Here is a 19,672-nt window from a genome sequence, read left to right on the forward strand (position 1 = left end):
GCCTGTGTCTTGCTGATTTTTCGTTTTCCCAATTTATACGCCCATGAGTGGAAGTGCCCTATGCTCTCTAAGCTGAGTTTTTTAGATGTTTCAGGACACACCGTACACTTCTCCAGAGTGGCAGTTGGCAATTTACATCGCGCCCATCAGCGAAGCAAGGCTCCCGTTTCTCCATGGCCTGTCCTGCATTTCTGGTTTTGACACTTTATTCAGCATGGCCCTTTTGACCGATGGGAAGCGAGACTTCTTTGTAGCGCTGATTTGCCTTTCCAGGTTGCTTGGTTGGCCAAAAAGGGCGTATGCGTTTTTTCCTGAATATATTCAGGAAAAAACGCATACGCCCTTTTTGGCCAAGGGCATGATTGTCGAGGTGTGGCCGCTTTTCCTGTGCTTTCAAGGCGATTCGAATCAACCTCCTGACATCTGTTTCCTGCAATTCTGCCTTGCTTTCAAATCTTCTTCGTTGCCTTCCCTCAATATATTTGTGGACGAGAGTTATCATTTATAACTCTGCAGGTTTGTGAATTGCAGTGCCCCTGAGCTCCATTGTTCAACTCGCTTTCTTGGGAGCTGGCCGCCAAAGCGCAGGATTGCTTCAGGCCCTGTTCTGGTCCCGGGCGGCAGGCTGAGCCTGTGGTTAATTTTTCTTCCTGATGGGAAAATAGAGTGACCTGTGCCAGTCCCAACACCTAGAGCTTGTCTCACATTGGTTCCCCCTCTTCCCGTTCATCCTCAGGACAAATTGCAACCTGTACGGAACAGGAGGTTAAAGGTGCTGAGTCTCCAAGGAGGGAGATTGCTAGTAAAGCGGCTGGAATGGCGAACCCGAGCACAAGGAGATGAGAAATGAGGTGCGTTTTAGAAACCTTTCCCGATCACACGGTGTACCATCTTCTGGGTTTCTCATGCATGTTTTCGATGTAGGAAGATGCCCTTGCACCTGGAGATTTGGGACCCATGGGATGGGTACCACGCAGTATTACTTTAAAGGGTCTGCGTTCGCTCACCCAACCTCACCAAACCTCTCAGCCCCAAGAGTGTCCACCCTTATGTCTCCATCAGCTGTGGGTCTAGATATGGTCAATCCAGGTGGCATCACAGCCCCTGAACGAATTTTGTAAGAATTTCTCTCCCTTTCACTGTCTTTGTTTCACGGGTTTTTAAAAGTAATTGATTTTTATAATGGGGTTTAGCTGCTTTTCACTGCTGTGTTTATGCCGCTTTACACCCACTTGCCTCACTTACAGAGATATATCAGTACATAGGTTTTAAGATTCTTACTAGTCAGATATATTCTTGGGCGGTGAGTAGGGGGTGTTGAGTCCAGTTCCCTGAGCAAGGAGTAGGTCTTGTCTATTACATATTGGGTTTATGGAACGGTATCTGAGCTAATTTGAAACCCGTGTTTTATGCATCACCCCGCCTCACCTTTCCCGTTAAGCAGCCATAGTGTGTTTTCTAAACGTGTGACTCTGTTCCGTTTTGTAATTCAATTCAAGTGTAGCTTTTTTTACATTCCCTCTATTAGTGATATCTTATGACAAGTGTCTTTTTCTGTGTGACTTATTTCACTTAGAATCGTCGTACCTAAATCCACTCATCATGCTGCTACTAGCCTTATGACGTTGATTTCATGGCTGAGTGATATTCCACTGTACATAAGGACCACAACTTCTTTATCCATTTTTCTCTTTCCTGGGATATTTAAGGTGTAACGAAGTGGAGGTTCTTGTCAAGAGAGCAGCCCTAAACTTTGGGGTGCCTGTGTCTTGCTGATTTTTCGTTTTCCCAATTTATACGCCCATGAGTGGAAGTGCCCTATGCTCTCTAAGCTGAGTTTTTTAGATGTTTCAGGACACACCGTACACTTCTCCAGAGTGGCAGTTGGCAATTTACATCGCGCCCATCAGCGAAGCAAGGCTCCCGTTTCTCCATGGCCTGTCCTGCATTTCTGGTTTTGACACTTTATTCAGCATGGCCCTTTTGACCGATGGGAAGCGAGACTTCTTTGTAGCGCTGATTTGCCTTTCCAGGTTGCTTGGTTGGCCAAAAAGGGCGTATGCGTTTTTTCCTGAATATATTCAGGAAAAAACGCATACGCCCTTTTTGGCCAAGGGCATGATTGTCGAGGTGTGGCCGCTTTTCCTGTGCTTTCAAGGCGATTCGAATCAACCTCCTGACATCTGTTTCCTGCAATTCTGCCTTGCTTTCAAATCTTCTTCGTTGCCTTCCCTCAATATATTTGTGGACGAGAGTTATCATTTATAACTCTGCAGGTTTGTGAATTGCAGTGCCCCTGAGCTCCATTGTTCAACTCGCTTTCTTGGGAGCTGGCCGCCAAAGCGCAGGATTGCTTCAGGCCCTGTTCTGGTCCCGGGCGGCAGGCTGAGCCTGTGGTTAATTTTTCTTCCTGATGGGAAAATAGAGTGACCTGTGCCAGTCCCAACACCTAGAGCTTGTCTCACATTGGTTCCCCCTCTTCCCGTTCATCCTCAGGACAAATTGCAACCTGTACGGAACAGGAGGTTAAAGGTGCTGAGTCTCCAAGGAGGGAGATTGCTAGTAAAGCGGCTGGAATGGCGAACCCGAGCACAAGGAGATGAGAAATGAGGTGCGTTTTAGAAACCTTTCCCGATCACACGGTGTACCATCTTCTGGGTTTCTCATGCATGTTTTCGATGTAGGAAGATGCCCTTGCACCTGGAGATTTGGGACCCATGGGATGGGTACCACGCAGTATTACTTTAAAGGGTCTGCGTTCGCTCACCCAACCTCACCAAACCTCTCAGCCCCAAGAGTGTCCACCCTTATGTCTCCATCAGCTGTGGGTCTAGATATGGTCAATCCAGGTGGCATCACAGCCCCTGAACGAATTTTGTAAGAATTTCTCTCCCTTTCACTGTCTTTGTTTCACGGGTTTTTAAAAGTAATTGATTTTTATAATGGGGTTTAGCTGCTTTTCACTGCTGTGTTTATGCCGCTTTACACCCACTTGCCTCACTTACAGAGATATATCAGTACATAGGTTTTAAGATTCTTACTAGTCAGATATATTCTTGGGCGGTGAGTAGGGGGTGTTGAGTCCAGTTCCCTGAGCAAGGAGTAGGTCTTGTCTATTACATATTGGGTTTATGGAACGGTATCTGAGCTAATTTGAAACCCGTGTTTTATGCATCACCCCGCCTCACCTTTCCCGTTAAGCAGCCATAGTGTGTTTTCTAAACGTGTGACTCTGTTCCGTTTTGTAATTCAGTTCAAGTGTAGCTTTTTTTACATTCCCTCTATTAGTGATATCTTATGACAAGTGTCTTTTTCTGTGTGACTTATTTCACTTAGAATCGTCGTACCTAAATCCACTCATCATGCTGCTACTAGCCTTATGACGTTGATTTCATGGCTGAGTGATATTCCACTGTACATAAGGACCACAACTTCTTTATCCATTTTTCTCTTTCCTGGGATATTTAAGGTGTAACGAAGTGGAGGTTCTTGTCAAGAGAGCAGCCCTAAACTTTGGGGTGCCTGTGTCTTGCTGATTTTTAGTTTTCCCAATTTATACGCCCATGAGTGGAAGTGCCCTATGCTCTCTAAGCTGAGTTTTTTAGATGTTTCAGGACACACCGTACACTTCTCCAGAGTGGCAGTTGGCAATTTACATCGCGCCCATCAGCGAAGCAAGGCTCCCGTTTCTCCATGGCCTGTCCTGCATTTCTGGTTTTGACACTTTATTCAGCATGGCCCTTTTGACCGATGGGAAGCGAGACTTCTTTGTAGCGCTGATTTGCCTTTCCAGGTTGCTTGGTTGGCCAAAAAGGGCGTATGCGTTTTTTCCTGAATATATTCAGGAAAAAACGCATACGCCCTTTTTGGCCAAGGGCATGATTGTCGAGGTGTGGCCGCTTTTCCTGTGCTTTCAAGGCGATTCGAATCAACCTCCTGACATCTGTTTCCTGCAATTCTGCCTTGCTTTCAAATCTTCTTCGTTGCCTTCCCTCAATATATTTGTGGACGAGAGTTATCATTTATAACTCTGCAGGTTTGTGAATTGCAGTGCCCCTGAGCTCCATTGTTCAACTCGCTTTCTTGGGAGCTGGCCGCCAAAGCGCAGGATTGCTTCAGGCCCTGTTCTGGTCCCGGGCGGCAGGCTGAGCCTGTGGTTAATTTTTCTTCCTGATGGGAAAATAGAGTGACCTGTGCCAGTCCCAACACCTAGAGCTAGTCTCTCATTGGTTCCCCCTCTTCCCGTTCATCCTCAGGACAAATTGCAACCTGTACGGAACAGGAGGTTAAAGGTGCTGAGTCTCCAAGGAGGGAGATTGCTAGTAAAGCGGCTGGAATGGCGAACCCGAGCACAAGGAGATGAGAAATGAGGTGCGTTTTAGAAACCTTTCCCGATCACACGGTGTACCATCTTCTGGGTTTCTCATGCATGTTTTCGATGTAGGAAGATGCCCTTGCACCTGGAGATTTGGGACCCATGGGATGGGTACCACGCAGTATTACTTTAAAGGGTCTGCGTTTGCTCACCCAACCTCACCAAACCTGTCAGCCCCAAGAGTGTCCACCCTTATGTCTCCATCAGCTGTGTGTCTAGATATGGTCAATCCAGGTGGCATCACAGCCCCTGAACGAATTTTGTAAGAATTTCTCTCCCTTTCACTGTCTTTGTTTCACGGGTTTTTAAAAGTAATTGATTTTTATAATGGGGTTTAGCTGCTGTTCACTGCTGTGTTTATGCCGCTTTACACCCACTTGCCTCACTTACAGAGATATATCAGTACATAGGTTTTAAGATTCTTACTAGTCAGATATATTCTTGGGCGGTGAGTAGGGGGTGTTGAGTCCAGTTCCCTGAGCAAGGAGTAGGTCTTGTCTATTACATATTGGGTTTATGGAACGGTATCTGAGCTAATTTGAAACCCGTGTTTTATGCATCACCCCGCCTAACCTTTCCCGTTAAGCAGCCATAGTGTGTTTTCTAAACGTGTGACTCTGTTCCGTTTTGTAATTCAATTCAAGTGTAGCGGTTTTTACATTCCCTCTATTAGTGATATCTTATGACAAGTGTCTTTTTCTGTGTGACTTTTTTCACTTAGAATCGTCGTACCTAAATCCACTCATCATGCTGCTACTAGCCTTATGACGTTGATTTCATGGCTGAGTGATATTCCACTGTACATAAGGACCACAACTTCTTTATCCATTTTTCTCTTTCCTGGGATATTTAAGGTGTAACGAAGTGGAGGTTCTTGTCAAGAGAGCAGCCCTAAACTTTGGGGTGCCTGTGTCTTGCTGATTTTTAGTTTTCCCAATTTATACGCCCATGAGTGCAAGTGCCCTATGCTCTCTAAGCTGAGTTTTTTAGATGTTTCAGGACACACCGTTCACTTCTCCAGAGTGGCTGTTGGCAATTTACATCGCGCCGATCAGCGAAGCAAGGCTCCCGTTTCTCCAAGGCCTGTCCTGCATTTCTGGTTTTGACACTTTATTCAGCATGGCCCTTTTGACCGATGGGAAGCGAGACTTCTTTGTAGCGCTGATTTGCCTTTCCAGGTTGCTTGGTTGGCCAAAAAGGGCGTATGCGTTTTTTCCTGAATATATTCAGGAAAAAACGCATACGCCCTTTTTGGCCAAGGGCATGATTGTCGAGGTGTGGCCGCTTTTCCTGTGCTTTCAAGGCGATTCGAATCAACCTCCTGACATCTGTTTCCTGCAATTCTGCCTTGCTTTCAAATCTTCTTCGTTGCCTTCCCTCAATATATTTGTGGACGAGAGTTATCATTTATAACTCTGCAGGTTTGTGAATTGCAGTGCCCCTGAGCTCCATTGTTCAACTCGCTTTCTTGGGAGCTGGCCGCCAAAGCGCAGGATTGCTTCAGGCCCTGTTCTGATCCCGGGCGGCAGGCTGAGCCTGTGGTTAATTTTTCTTCCTGACGGGAAAATAGAGTGACCTGTGCCAGTCCCAACACCTAGAGCTAGTCTCTCATTGGTTCCCCCTCTTCCCGTTCATCCTCAGGACAAATTGCAACCTGTACGGAACAGGAGGTTAAAGGTGCTGAGTCTCCAAGGAGGGAGATTGCTAGTAAAGCGGCTGGAATGGCGAACCCGAGCACAAGGAGATGAGAAATGAGGTGCGTTTTAGAAACCTTTCCCGATCACACGGTGTACCATCTTCTGGGTATCTCATGCATGTTTTCGATGTAGGAAGATGCCCTTGCACCTGGAGATTTGGGACCCATGGGATGGGTACCACGCAGTATTACTTTAAAGGGTCTGCGTTTGCTCACCCAACCTCACCAAACCTGTCAGCCCCAAGAGTGTCCACCCTTATGTCTCCATCAGCTGTGTGTCTAGATATGGTCAATCCAGGTGGCATCACAGCCCCTGAACGAATTTTGTAAGAATTTCTCTCCCTTTCACTGTCTTTGTTTCACGGGTTTTTAAAAGTAATTGATTTTTATAATGGGGTTTAGCTGCTTTTCACTGCTGTGTTTATGCCGCTTTACACCCACTTGCCTCACTTACAGAGATATATCAGTACATAGGTTTTAAGATTCTTACTAGTCAGATATATTCTTGGGCGGCGAGTAGGGGGTGTTGAGTCCAGTTCCCTGAGCAAGGAGTAGGTCTTGTCTATTACATATTGGGTTTATGGAACGGTATCTGAGCTAATTTGAAACCCGTGTTTTATGCGTCACCCCGCCTAACCTTTCCCGTTAAGCAGCCATAGTGTGTTTTCTAAACGTGTGACTCTGTTCCGTTTTGTAATTCAATTCAAGTGTAGCGGTTTTTACATTCCCTCTATTAGTGATATCTTATGACAAGTGTCTTTTTCTGTGTGACTTATTTCACTTAGAATCGTCGTACCTAAATCCACTCATCATGCTGCTACTAGCCTTATGACGTTGATTTCATGGCTGAGTGATATTCCACTGTACATAAGGACCACAACTTCTTTATCCATTTTTCTCTTTCCTGGGATATTTAAGGTGTAACGAAGTGGAGGTTCTTGTCAAGAGAGCAGCCCTAAACTTTGGGGTGCCTGTGTCTTGCTGATTTTTAGTTTTCCCAATTTATACGCCCATGAGTGGAAGTGCCCTATGCTCTCTAAGCTGAGTTTTTTAGATGTTTCAGGACACACCGTACACTTCTCCAGAGTGGCAGTTGGCAATTTACATCGCGCCCATCAGCGAAGCAAGGCTCCCGTTTCTCCATGGCCTGTCCTGCATTTCTGGTTTTGACACTTTATTCAGCATGGCCCTTTTGACCGATGGGAAGCGAGACTTCTTTGTAGCGCTGATTTGCCTTTCCAGGTTGCTTGGTTGGCCAAAAAGGGCGTATGCGTTTTTTCCTGAATATATTCAGGAAAAAACGCATACGCCCTTTTTGGCCAAGGGCATGATTGTCGAGGTGTGGCCGCTTTTCCTGTGCTTTCAAGGCGATTCGAATCAACCTCCTGACATCTGTTTCCTGCAATTCTGCCTTGCTTTCAAATCTTCTTCGTTGCCTTCCCTCAATATATTTGTGGACGAGAGTTATCATTTATAACTCTGCAGGTTTGTGAATTGCAGTGCCCCTGAGCTCCATTGTTCAACTCGCTTTCTTGGGAGCTGGCCGCCAAAGCGCAGGATTGCTTCAGGCCCTGTTCTGGTCCCGGGCGGCAGGCTGAGCCTGTGGTTAATTTTTCTTCCTGATGGGAAAATAGAGTGACCTGTGCCAGTCCCAACACCTAGAGCTAGTCTCACATTGGTTCCCCCTCTTCCCGTTCATCCTCAGGACAAATTGAAACCTGTACGGAACAGGAGGTTAAAGGTGCTGAGTCTCCAAGGAGGGAGATTGCTAGTAAAGCGGCTGGAATGGCGAACCCGAGCACAAGGAGATGAGAAATGAGGTGCGTTTTAGAAAGCTTTCCCGATCACACGGTGTACCATCTTCTGGGTTTCTCATGCATGTTTTCGATGTAGGAAGATGCCCTTGCACCTGGAGATTTGGGACCCATGGGATGGGTACCACGCAGTATTACTTTAAAGGGTCTGCGTTTGCTCACCCAACCTCACCAAACCTCTCAGCCCCAAGAGTGTCCACCCTTATGTCTCCATCAGCTGTGGGTCTAGATATGGTCAATCCAGGTGGCATCACAGCCCCTGAACGAATTTTGTAAGAATTTCTCTCCCTTTCACTGTCTTTGTTTCACGGGTTTTTAAAAGTAATTGATTTTTATAATGGGGTTTAGCTGCTTTTCACTGCTGTGTTTATGCCGCTTTACACCCACTTGCCTCACTTACAGAGATATATCAGTACATAGGTTTTAAGATTCTTACTAGTCAGATATATTCTTGGGCGGTGAGTAGGGGGTGTTGAGTCCAGTTCCCTGAGCAAGGAGTAGGTCTTGTCTATTACATATTGGGTTTATGGAACGGTATCTGAGCTAATTTGAAACCCGTGTTTTATGCATCACCCCGCCTCACCTTTCCCGTTAAGCAGCCATAGTGTGTTTTCTAAACGTGTGACTCTGTTCCGTTTTGTAATTCAGTTCAAGTGTAGCTTTTTTTACATTCCCTCTATTAGTGATATCTTATGACAAGTGTCTTTTTCCGTGTGACTTATTTCACTTAGAATCGTCGTACCTAAATCCACTCATCATGCTGCTACTAGCCTTATGACGTTGATTTCATAGCTGAGTGATATTCCACTGTACATAAGGACCACAACTTCTTTATCCATTTTTCTCTTTCCTGGGCTATTTAAGGTGTAACGAAGTGGAGGTTCTTGTCAAGAGAGCAGCCCTAAACTTTGGGGTGCCTGTGTCTTGCTGATTTTTAGTTTTCCCAATTTATACGCCCATGAGTGCAAGTGCCCTATGCTCTCTAAGCTGAGTTTTTTAGATGTTTCAGGACACACCGTACACTTCTCCAGAGTGGCAGTTGGCAATTTACATCGCGCCCATCAGCGAAGCAAGGCTCCCGTTTCTCCATGGCCTGTCCTGCATTTCTGGTTTTGACACTTTATTCAGCATGGCCCTTTTGACCGATGGGAAGCGAGACTTCTTTGTAGCGCTGATTTGCCTTTCCAGGTTGCTTGGTTGGCCAAAAAGGGCGTATGCGTTTTTTCCTGAATATATTCAGGAAAAAACGCATACGCCCTTTTTGGCCAAGGGCATGATTGTCGAGGTGTGGCCGCTTTTCCTGTGCTTTCAAGGCGATTCGAATCAACCTCCTGACATCTGTTTCCTGCAATTCTGCCTTGCTTTCAAATCTTCTTCGTTGCCTTCCCTCAATATATTTGTGGACGAGAGTTATCATTTATAACTCTGCAGTTTTGTGAATTGCAGTGCCCCTGAGCTCCATTGTTCAACTCGCTTTCTTGGGAGCTGGCCGCCAAAGCGCAGGATTGCTTCAGGCCCTGTTCTGGTCCCGGGCGGCAGGCTGAGCCTGTGGTTAATTCTTCTTCCTGATGGGAAAATAGAGTGACCTGTGCCAGTCCCAACACCTAGAGCTAGTCTCTCATTGGTTCCCCCTCTTCCCGTTCATCCTCAGGACAAATTGCAACCTGTACGGAACAGGAGGTTAAAGGTGCTGAGTCTCCAAGGAGGGAGATTGCTAGTAAAGCGGCTGGAATGGCGAACCCGAGCACAAGGAGATGAGAAATGAGGTGCGTTTTAGAAAGCTTTCCCGATCACACGGTGTACCATCTTCTGGGTTTCTCATGCATGTTTTCGATGTAGGAAGATGCCCTTGCACCTGGAGATTTGGGACCCATGGGATGGGTACCACGCAGTATTACTTTAAAGGGTCTGCGTTTGCTCACCCAACCTCACCAAACCTCTCAGCCCCAAGAGTGTCCACCCTTATGTCTCCATCAGCTGTGGGTCTAGATATGGTCAATCCAGGTGGCATCACAGCCCCTGAACGAATTTTGTAAGAATTTCTCTCCCTTTCACTGTCTTTGTTTCACGGGTTTTTAAAAGTAATTGATTTTTATAATGGGGTTTAGCTGCTTTTCACTGCTGTGTTTATGCCGCTTTACACCCACTTGCCTCACTTACAGAGATATATCAGTACATAGGTTTTAAGATTCTTACTAGTCAGATATATTCTTGGGCGGTGAGTAGGGGGTGTTGAGTCCAGTTCCCTGAGCAAGGAGTAGGTCTTGTCTATTACATATTGGGTTTATGGAACGGTATCTGAGCTAATTTGAAACCCGTGTTTTATGCATCACCCCGCCTCACCTTTCCCGTTAAGCAGCCATAGTGTGTTTTCTAAACGTGTGACTCTGTTCCGTTTTGTAATTCAGTTCAAGTGTAGCTTTTTTTACATTCCCTCTATTAGTGATATCTTATGACAAGTGTCTTTTTCCGTGTGACTTATTTCACTTAGAATCGTCGTACCTAAATCCACTCATCATGCTGCTACTAGCCTTATGACGTTGATTTCATAGCTGAGTGATATTCCACTGTACATAAGGACCACAACTTCTTTATCCATTTTTCTCTTTCCTGGGCTATTTAAGGTGTAACGAAGTGGAGGTTCTTGTCAAGAGAGCAGCCCTAAACTTTGGGGTGCCTGTGTCTTGCTGATTTTTAGTTTTCCCAATTTATACGCCCATGAGTGCAAGTGCCCTATGCTCTCTAAGCTGAGTTTTTTAGATGTTTCAGGACACACCGTACACTTCTCCAGAGTGGCAGTTGGCAATTTACATCGCGCCCATCAGCGAAGCAAGGCTCCCGTTTCTCCATGGCCTGTCCTGCATTTCTGGTTTTGACACTTTATTCAGCATGGCCCTTTTGACCGATGGGAAGCGAGACTTCTTTGTAGCGCTGATTTGCCTTTCCAGGTTGCTTGGTTGGCCAAAAAGGGCGTATGCGTTTTTTCCTGAATATATTCAGGAAAAAACGCATACGCCCTTTTTGGCCAAGGGCATGATTGTCGAGGTGTGGCCGCTTTTCCTGTGCTTTCAAGGCGATTCGAATCAACCTCCTGACATCTGTTTCCTGCAATTCTGCCTTGCTTTCAAATCTTCTTCGTTGCCTTCCCTCAATATATTTGTGGACGAGAGTTATCATTTATAACTCTGCAGTTTTGTGAATTGCAGTGCCCCTGAGCTCCATTGTTCAACTCGCTTTCTTGGGAGCTGGCCGCCAAAGCGCAGGATTGCTTCAGGCCCTGTTCTGGTCCCGGGCGGCAGGCTGAGCCTGTGGTTAATTCTTCTTCCTGATGGGAAAATAGAGTGACCTGTGCCAGTCCCAACACCTAGAGCTAGTCTCTCATTGGTTCCCCCTCTTCCCGTTCATCCTCAGGACAAATTGCAACCTGTACGGAACAGGAGGTTAAAGGTGCTGAGTCTCCAAGGAGGGAGATTGCTAGTAAAGCGGCTGGAATGGCGAACCCGAGCACAAGGAGATGAGAAATGAGGTGCGTTTTAGAAACCTTTCCCGATCACACGGTGTACCATCTTCTGGGTTTCTCATGCATGTTTTCGATGTAGGAAGATGCCCTTGCACCTGGAGATTTGGGACCCATGGGATGGGTACCACGCAGTATTACTTTAAAGGGTCTGCGTTTGCTCACCCAACCTCACCAAACCTCTCAGCCCCAAGAGTGTCCACCCTTATGTCTCCATCAGCTGTGGGTCTAGATATGGTCAATCCAGGTGGCATCACAGCCCCTGAACGAATTTTGTAAGAATTTCTCTCCCTTTCACTGTCTTTGTTTCACGGGTTTTTAAAAGTAATTGATTTTTATAATGGGGTTTAGCTGCTTTTCACTGCTGTGTTTATGCCGCTTTACACCCACTTGCCTCACTTACAGAGATATATCAGTACATAGGTTTTAAGATTCTTACTAGTCAGATATATTCTTGGGCGGTGAGTAGGGGGTGTTGAGTCCAGTTCCCTGAGCAAGGAGTAGGTCTTGTCTATTACATATTGGGTTTATGGAACGGTATCTGAGCTAATTTGAAACCCGTGTTTTATGCATCACCCCGCCTCACCTTTCCCGTTAAGCAGCCATAGTGTGTTTTCTAAACGTGTGACTCTGTTCCGTTTTGTAATTCAATTCAAGTGTAGCGGTTTTTACATTCCCTCTATTAGTGATATCTTATGACAAGTGTCTTTTTCTGTGTGACTTTTTTCACTTAGAATCGTCGTACCTAAATCCACTCATCATGCTGCTACTAGCCTTATGACGTTGATTTCATGGCTGAGTGATATTCCACTGTACATAAGGACCACAACTTCTTTATCCATTTTTCTCTTTCCTGGGATATTTAAGGTGTAACGAAGTGGAGGTTCTTGTCAAGAGAGCAGCCCTAAACTTTGGGGTGCCTGTGTCTTGCTGATTTTTAGTTTTCCCAATTTATACGCCCATGAGTGGAAGTGCCCTATGCTCTCTAAGCTGAGTTTTTTAGATGTTTCAGGACACACCGTACACTTCTCCAGAGTGGCAGTTGGCAATTTACATCGCGCCCATCAGCGAAGCAAGGCTCCCGTTTCTCCATGGCCTGTCCTGCATTTCTGGTTTTGACACTTTATTCAGCATGGCCCTTTTGACCGATGGGAAGCGAGACTTCTTTGTAGCGCTGATTTGCCTTTCCAGGTTGCTTGGTTGGCCAAAAAGGGCGTATGCGTTTTCTCCTGAATATATTCAGGAAAAAACGCATACGCCCTTTTTGGCCAAGGGCATGATTGTCGAGGTGTGGCCGCTTTTCCTGTGCTTTCAAGGCGATTCGAATCCACCTCCTGACATCTGTTTCCTGCAATTCTGCCTTGCTTTCAAATCTTCTTCGTTGCCTTCCCTCAATATATTTGTGGACGAGAGTTATCATTTATAACTCTGCAGGTTTGTGAATTGCAGTGCCCCTGAGCTCCATTTTTCAACTCGCTTTCTTGGGAGCTGGCCGCCAAAGCGCAGGATTGCTTCAGGCCCTGTTCTGATCCCGGGCGGCAGGCTGAGCCTGTGGTTAATTTTTCTTCCTGATGGGAAAATAGAGTGACCTGTGCCAGTCCCAACACCTAGAGCTAGTCTCTCATTGGTTCCCCCTCTTCCCGTTCATCCTCAGGACAAATTGCAACCTGTACGGAACAGGAGGTTAAAGGTGCTGAGTCTCCAAGGAGGGAGATTGCTAGTAAAGCGGCTGGAATGGCGAACCCGAGCACAAGGAGATGAGAAATGAGGTGCGTTTTAGAAACCTTTCCCGATCACACGGTGTACCATCTTCTGGGTTTCTCATGCATGTTTTCGATGTAGGAAGATGCCCTTGCACCTGGAGATTTGGGACCCATGGGATGGGTACCACGCAGTATTACTTTAAAGGGTCTGCGTTTGCTCACCCAACCTCACCAAACCTGTCAGCCCCAAGAGTGTCCACCCTTATGTCTCCATCAGCTGTGTGTCTAGATATGGTCAATCCAGGTGGCATCACAGCCCCTGAACGAATTTTGTAAGAATTTCTCTCCCTTTCACTGTCTTTGTTTCACGGGTTTTTAAAAGTAATTGATTTTTATAATGGGGTTTAGCTGCTGTTCACTGCTGTGTTTATGCCGCTTTACACCCACTTGCCTCACTTACAGAGATATATCAGTACATAGGTTTTAAGATTCTTACTAGTCAGATATATTCTTGGGCGGTGAGTAGGGGGTGTTGAGTCCAGTTCCCTGAGCAAGGAGTAGGTCTTGTCTATTACATATTGGGTTTATGGAACGGTATCTGAGCTAATTTGAAACCCGTGTTTTATGCATCACCCCGCCTAACCTTTCCCGTTAAGCAGCCATAGTGTGTTTTCTAAACGTGTGACTCTGTTCCGTTTTGTAATTCAATTCAAGTGTAGCGGTTTTTACATTCCCTCTATTAGTGATATCTTATGACAAGTGTCTTTTTCTGTGTGACTTTTTTCACTTAGAATCGTCGTACCTAAATCCACTCATCATGCTGCTACTAGCCTTATGACGTTGATTTCATGGCTGAGTGATATTCCACTGTACATAAGGACCACAACTTCTTTATCCATTTTTCTCTTTCCTGGGATGTTTAAGGTGTAACGAAGTGGAGGTTCTTGTCAAGAGAGCAGCCCTAAACTTTGGGGTGCCTGTGTCTTGCTGATTTGTAGTTTTCCCAATTTATACGCCCATGAGTGCAAGTGCCCTATGCTCTCTAAGCTGAGTTTTTTAGATGTTTCAGGACACACCGTACACTTCTCCAGAGTGGCTGTTGGCAATTTACATCGCGCCCATCAGCGAAGCAAGGCTCCCGTTTCTCCAAGGCCTGTCCTGCATTTCTGGTTTTGACACTTTATTCAGCATGGCCCTTTTGACCGATGGGAAGCGAGACTTTTTTGTAGCGCTGATTTGCCTTTCCAGGTTGCTTGGTTGGCCAAAAAGGGCGTATGCGTTTTTTCCTGAATATATTCAGGAAAAAACGCATACGCCCTTTTTGGCCAAGGGCATGATTGTCGAGGTGTGGCCGCTTTTCCTGTGCTTTCAAGGCGATTCGAATCAACCTCCTGACATCTGTTTCCTGCAATTCTGCCTTGCTTTCAAATCTTCTTCGTTGCCTTCCCTCAATATATTTGTGGACGAGAGTTATCATTTATAACTCTGCAGGTTTGTGAATTGCAGTGCCCCTGAGCTCCATTGTTCAACTCGCTTTCTTGGGAGCTGGCCGCCAAAGCGCAGGATTGCTTCAGGCCCTGTTCTGATCCCGGGCGGCAGGCTGAGCCTGTGGTTAATTTTTCTTCCTGATGGGAAAATAGAGTGACCTGTGCCAGTCCCAACACCTAGAGCTAGTCTCTCATTGGTTCCCCCTCTTCCCGTTCATCCTCAGGACAAATTGCAACCTGTACGGAACAGGAGGTTAAAGGTGCTGAGTCTCCAAGGAGGGAGATTGCTAGTAAAGCGGCTGGAATGGCGAACCCGAGCACAAGGAGATGAGAAATGAGGTGCGTTTTAGAAACCTTTCCCGATCACACGGTGTACCATCTTCTGGGTTTCTCATGCATGTTTTCGATGTAGGAAGATGCCCTTGCACCTGGAGATTTGGGACCCATGGGATGGGTACCACGCAGTATTACTTTAAAGGGTCTGCGTTTGCTCACCCAACCTCACCAAACCTGTCAGCCCCAAGAGTGTCCACCCTTATGTCTCCATCAGCTGTGTGTCTAGATATGGTCAATCCAGGTGGCATCACAGCCCCTGAACGAATTTTGTAAGAATTTCTCTCCCTTTCACTGTCTTTGTTTCACGGGTTTTTAAAAGTAATTGATTTTTATAATGGGGTTTAGCTGCTGTTCACTGCTGTGTTTATGCCGCTTTACACCCACTTGCCTCACTTACAGAGATATATCAGTACATAGGTTTTAAGATTCTTACTAGTCAGATATATTCTTGGGCGGTGAGTAGGGGGTGTTGAGTCCAGTTCCCTGAGCAAGGAGTAGGTCTTGTCTATTACATATTGGGTTTATGGAACGGTATCTGAGCTAATTTGAAACCCGTGTTTTATGCATCACCCCGCCTAACCTTTCCCGTTAAGCAGCCATAGTGTGTTTTCTAAACGTGTGACTCTGTTCCGTTTTGTAATTCAATTCAAGTGTAGCGGTTTTTACATTCCCTCTATTAGTGATATCTTATGACAAGTGTCTTTTTCTGTGTGACTTTTTTCACTTAGAATCGTCGTACCTAAATCCACTCATCATGCTGCTACTAGCCTTATGACGTTGATTTCATGGCTGAGTGATATTCCACTGTACATAAGGACCACAACTTCTTTATCCATTTTTCTCTTTCCTGGGATATTTAAGGTGTAACGAAGTGGAGGTTCTTGTCAAGAGAGCAGCCCTAAACTTTGGGGTGCCTGTGTCTTGCTGATTTTTAGTTTTCCCAATTTATACGCCCATGAGTGCAAGTGCCCTATGCTCTCTAAGCTGAGTTTTTTAGATGTTTCAGGACACACCGTACACTTCTCCAGAGTGGCTGTTGGCAATTTACATCGCGCCCATCAGCGAAGCAAGGCTCCCGTTTCTCCAAGGCCTGTCCTGCATTTCTGGTTTTGACACTTTATTCAGCATGGCCCTTTTGACCGATGGGAAGCGAGACTTCTTTGTAGCGCTGATTTGCCTTTCCAGGTTGCTTGGTTGGCCAAAAAGGGCGTATGCGTTTTTTCCTGAATATATTCAGGAAAAAACGCATACGCCCTTTTTGGCCAAGGGCATGATTGTCGAGGTGTGGCCGCTTTTCCTGTGCTTTCAAGGCGATTCGAATCAACCTCCTGACATCTGTTTCCTGCAATTCTGCCTTGCTTTCAAATCTTCTTCGTTGCCTTCCCTCAATATATTTGTGGACGAGAGTTATCATTTATAACTCTGCAGGTTTGTGAATTGCAGTGCCCCTGAGCTCCATTGTTCAACTCGCTTTCTTGGGAGCTGGCCGCCAAAGCGCAGGATTGCTTCAGGCCCTGTTCTGGTCCCGGGCGGCAGGCTGAGCCTGTGGTTAATTCTTCTTCCTGATGGGAAAATAGAGTGACCTGTGCCAGTCCCAACACCTAGAGCTAGTCTCTCATTGGTTCCCCCTCTTCCCGTTCATCCTCAGGACAAATTGCAACCTGTACGGAACAGGAGGTTAAAGGTGCTGAGTCTCCAAGGAGGGAGATTGCTAGTAAAGTGGCTGGAATGGCGAACCCGAGCACAAGGAGATGAGAAATGAGGTGCGTTTTAGAAACCTTTCCCGATCACACGGTGTACCATCTTCTGGGTTTCTCATGCATGTTTTCGATGTAGGAAGATGCCCTTGCACCTGGAGATTTGGGACCCATGGGATGGGTACCACGCAGTATTACTTTAAAGGGTCTTCGTTTGCTCACCCAACCTCACCAAACCTCTCAGCCCCAAGAGTGTCCACCCTTATGTCTCCATCAGCTGTGGGTCTAGATATGGTCAATCCAGGTGGCATCACAGCCCCTGAACGAATTTTGTAAGAATTTCTCTCCCTTTCACTGTCTTTGTTTCACGGGTTTTTAAAAGTAATTGATTTTTATAATGGGGTTTAGCTGCTTTTCACTGCTGTGTTTATGCCGCTTTACACCCACTTGCCTCACTTACAGAGATATATCAGTACATAGGTTTTAAGATTCTTACTAGTCAGATATATTCTTGGGCGGTGAGTAGGGGGTGTTGAGTCCAGTTCCCTGAGCAAGGAGTAGGTCTTGTCTATTACATATTGGGTTTATGGAACGGTATCTGAGCTAATTTGAAACCCGTGTTTTATGCATCACCCCGCCTAACCTTTCCCGTTAAGCAGCCATAGTGTGTTTTCTAAACGTGTGACTCTGTTCCGTTTTGTAATTCAATTCAAGTGTAGCGGTTTTTACATTCCCTCTATTAGTGATATCTTATGACAAGTGTCTTTTTCTGTGTGACTTATTTCACTTAGAATCGTCGTACCTAAATCCACTCATCATGCTGCTACTAGCCTTATGACGTTGATTTCATGGCTGAGTGATATTCCACTGTACATAAGGACCACAACTTCTTTATCCATTTTTCTCTTTCCTGGGATATTTAAGGTGTAACGAAGTGGAGGTTCTTGTCAAGAGAGCAGCCCTAAACTTTGGGGTGCCTGTGTCTTGCTGATTTTTAGTTTTCCCAATTTATACGCCCATGAGTGCAAGTGCCCTATGCTCTCTAAGCTGAGTTTTTTAGATGTTTCAGGACACACCGTACACTTCTCCAGAGTGGCTGTTGGCAATTTACATCGCGCCCATCAGCGAAGCAAGGCTCCCGTTTCTCCAAGGCCTGTCCTGCATTTCTGGTTTTGACACTTTATTCAGCATGGCCCTTTTGACCGATGGGAAGCGAGACTTCTTTGTAGCGCTGATTTGCCTTTCCAGGTTGCTTGGTTGGCCAAAAAGGGCGTATGCGTTTTTTCCTGAATATATTCAGGAAAAAACGCATACGCCCTTTTTGGCCAAGGGCATGATTGTCGAGGTGTGGCCGCTTTTCCTGTGCTTTCAAGGCGATTCGAATCAACCTCCTGAAATCTGTTTCCTGCAATTCTGCCTTGCTTTCAAATCTTCTTCGTTGCCTTCCCTCAATATATTTGTGGACGAGAGTTATCATTTATAACTCTGCAGGTTTGTGAATTGCAGTGCCCCTGAGCTCCATTGTTCAACTCGCTTTCTTGGGAGCTGGCTGCCAAAGCGCAGGATTGCTTCAGGCCCTGTTCTGGTCCCGGGCGGCAGGCTGAGCCTGTGGTTAATTCTTCTTCCTGACGGGAAAATAGAGTGACCTGTGCCAGTCCCAACACCTAGAGCTAGTCTCTCATTGGTTCCCCCTCTTCTCGTTCATCCTCAGGACAAATTGCAACCTGTACGGAACAGGAGGTTAAAGGTGCTGAGTCTCCAAGGAGGGAGATTGCTAGTAAAGCGGCTGGAATGGCGAACCCGAGCACAAGGAGATGAGAAATGAGGTGCGTTTTAGAAACCTTTCCTGATCACACGGTGTACCATCTTCTGGGTTTCTCATGCATGTTTTCGATGTAGGAAGATGCCCTTGCACCTGGATATTTGGGACCCATGGGATGGGTACCACGCAGTATTACTTTAAAGGGTCTGCGTTTGCTCACCCAACCTCACCAAAACTGTCAGCCCCAAGAGTGTCCACCCTTATGTCTCCATCAGCTGTGTGTCTAGATATGGTCAATGCAGGTGGCATCACAGCCCCTGAACGAATTTTGTAAGAATTTCTCTCCCTTTCACTGTCTTTGTTTCACGGGTTTTTAAAAGTAATTGATTTTTATAATGGGGTTTAGCTGCTTTTCACTGCTGTGTTTATGCCGCTTTACACCCACTTGCCTCACTTACAGAGATATATCAGTACATAGGTTTTAAGATTCTTACTAGTCAGATATATTCTTGGGCGGTGAGTAGGGGGTGTTGAGTCCAGTTCCCTGAGCAAGGAGTAGGTCTTGTCTATTACATATTGGGTTTATGGAACGGTATCTGAGCTAATTTGAAACCCGTGTTTTATGCGTCACCCCGCCTAACCTTTCCCGTTAAGCAGCCATAGTGTGTTTTCTAAACGTGTGACTCTGTTCCGTTTTGTAATTCAATTCAAGTGTAGCGGTTTTTACATTCCCTCTATTAGTGATATCTTATGAAAAGTGTCTTTTTCTGTGTGACTTATTTCACTTAGAATCGTCGTACCTAAATCCACTCATCATGCTGCTACTAGCCTTATGACGTTGATTTCATGGCTGAGTGATATTCCACTGTACATAAGGACCACAACTTCTTTATCCATTTTTCTCTTTCCTGGGATATTTAAGGTGTAACGAAGTGGAGGTTCTTGTCAAGAGAGCAGCCCTAAACTTTGGGGTGCCTGTGTCTTGCTGATTTTTCGTTTTCCCAATTTATACGCCCATGAGTGCAAGTGCCCTATGCTCTCTAAGCTGAGTTTTTTAGATGTTTCAGGACACACCGTACACTTCTCCAGAGTGGCAGTTGGCAATTTACATCGCGCCCATCAGCGAAGCAAGGCTCCCGTTTCTCCATGGCCTGTCCTGCATTTCTGGTTTTGACACTTTATTCAGCATGGCCCTTTTGACCGATGGGAAGCGAGACTTCTTTGTAGCGCTGATTTGCCTTTCCAGGTTGCTTGGTTGGCCAAAAAGGGCGTATGCGTTTTTTCC

This window comes from Eschrichtius robustus, chromosome 8 (genome assembly GCF_028021215.1).
Source record: "Eschrichtius robustus isolate mEscRob2 chromosome 8, mEscRob2.pri, whole genome shotgun sequence".
Taxonomy (NCBI): domain Eukaryota; kingdom Metazoa; phylum Chordata; class Mammalia; order Artiodactyla; family Eschrichtiidae; genus Eschrichtius; species Eschrichtius robustus.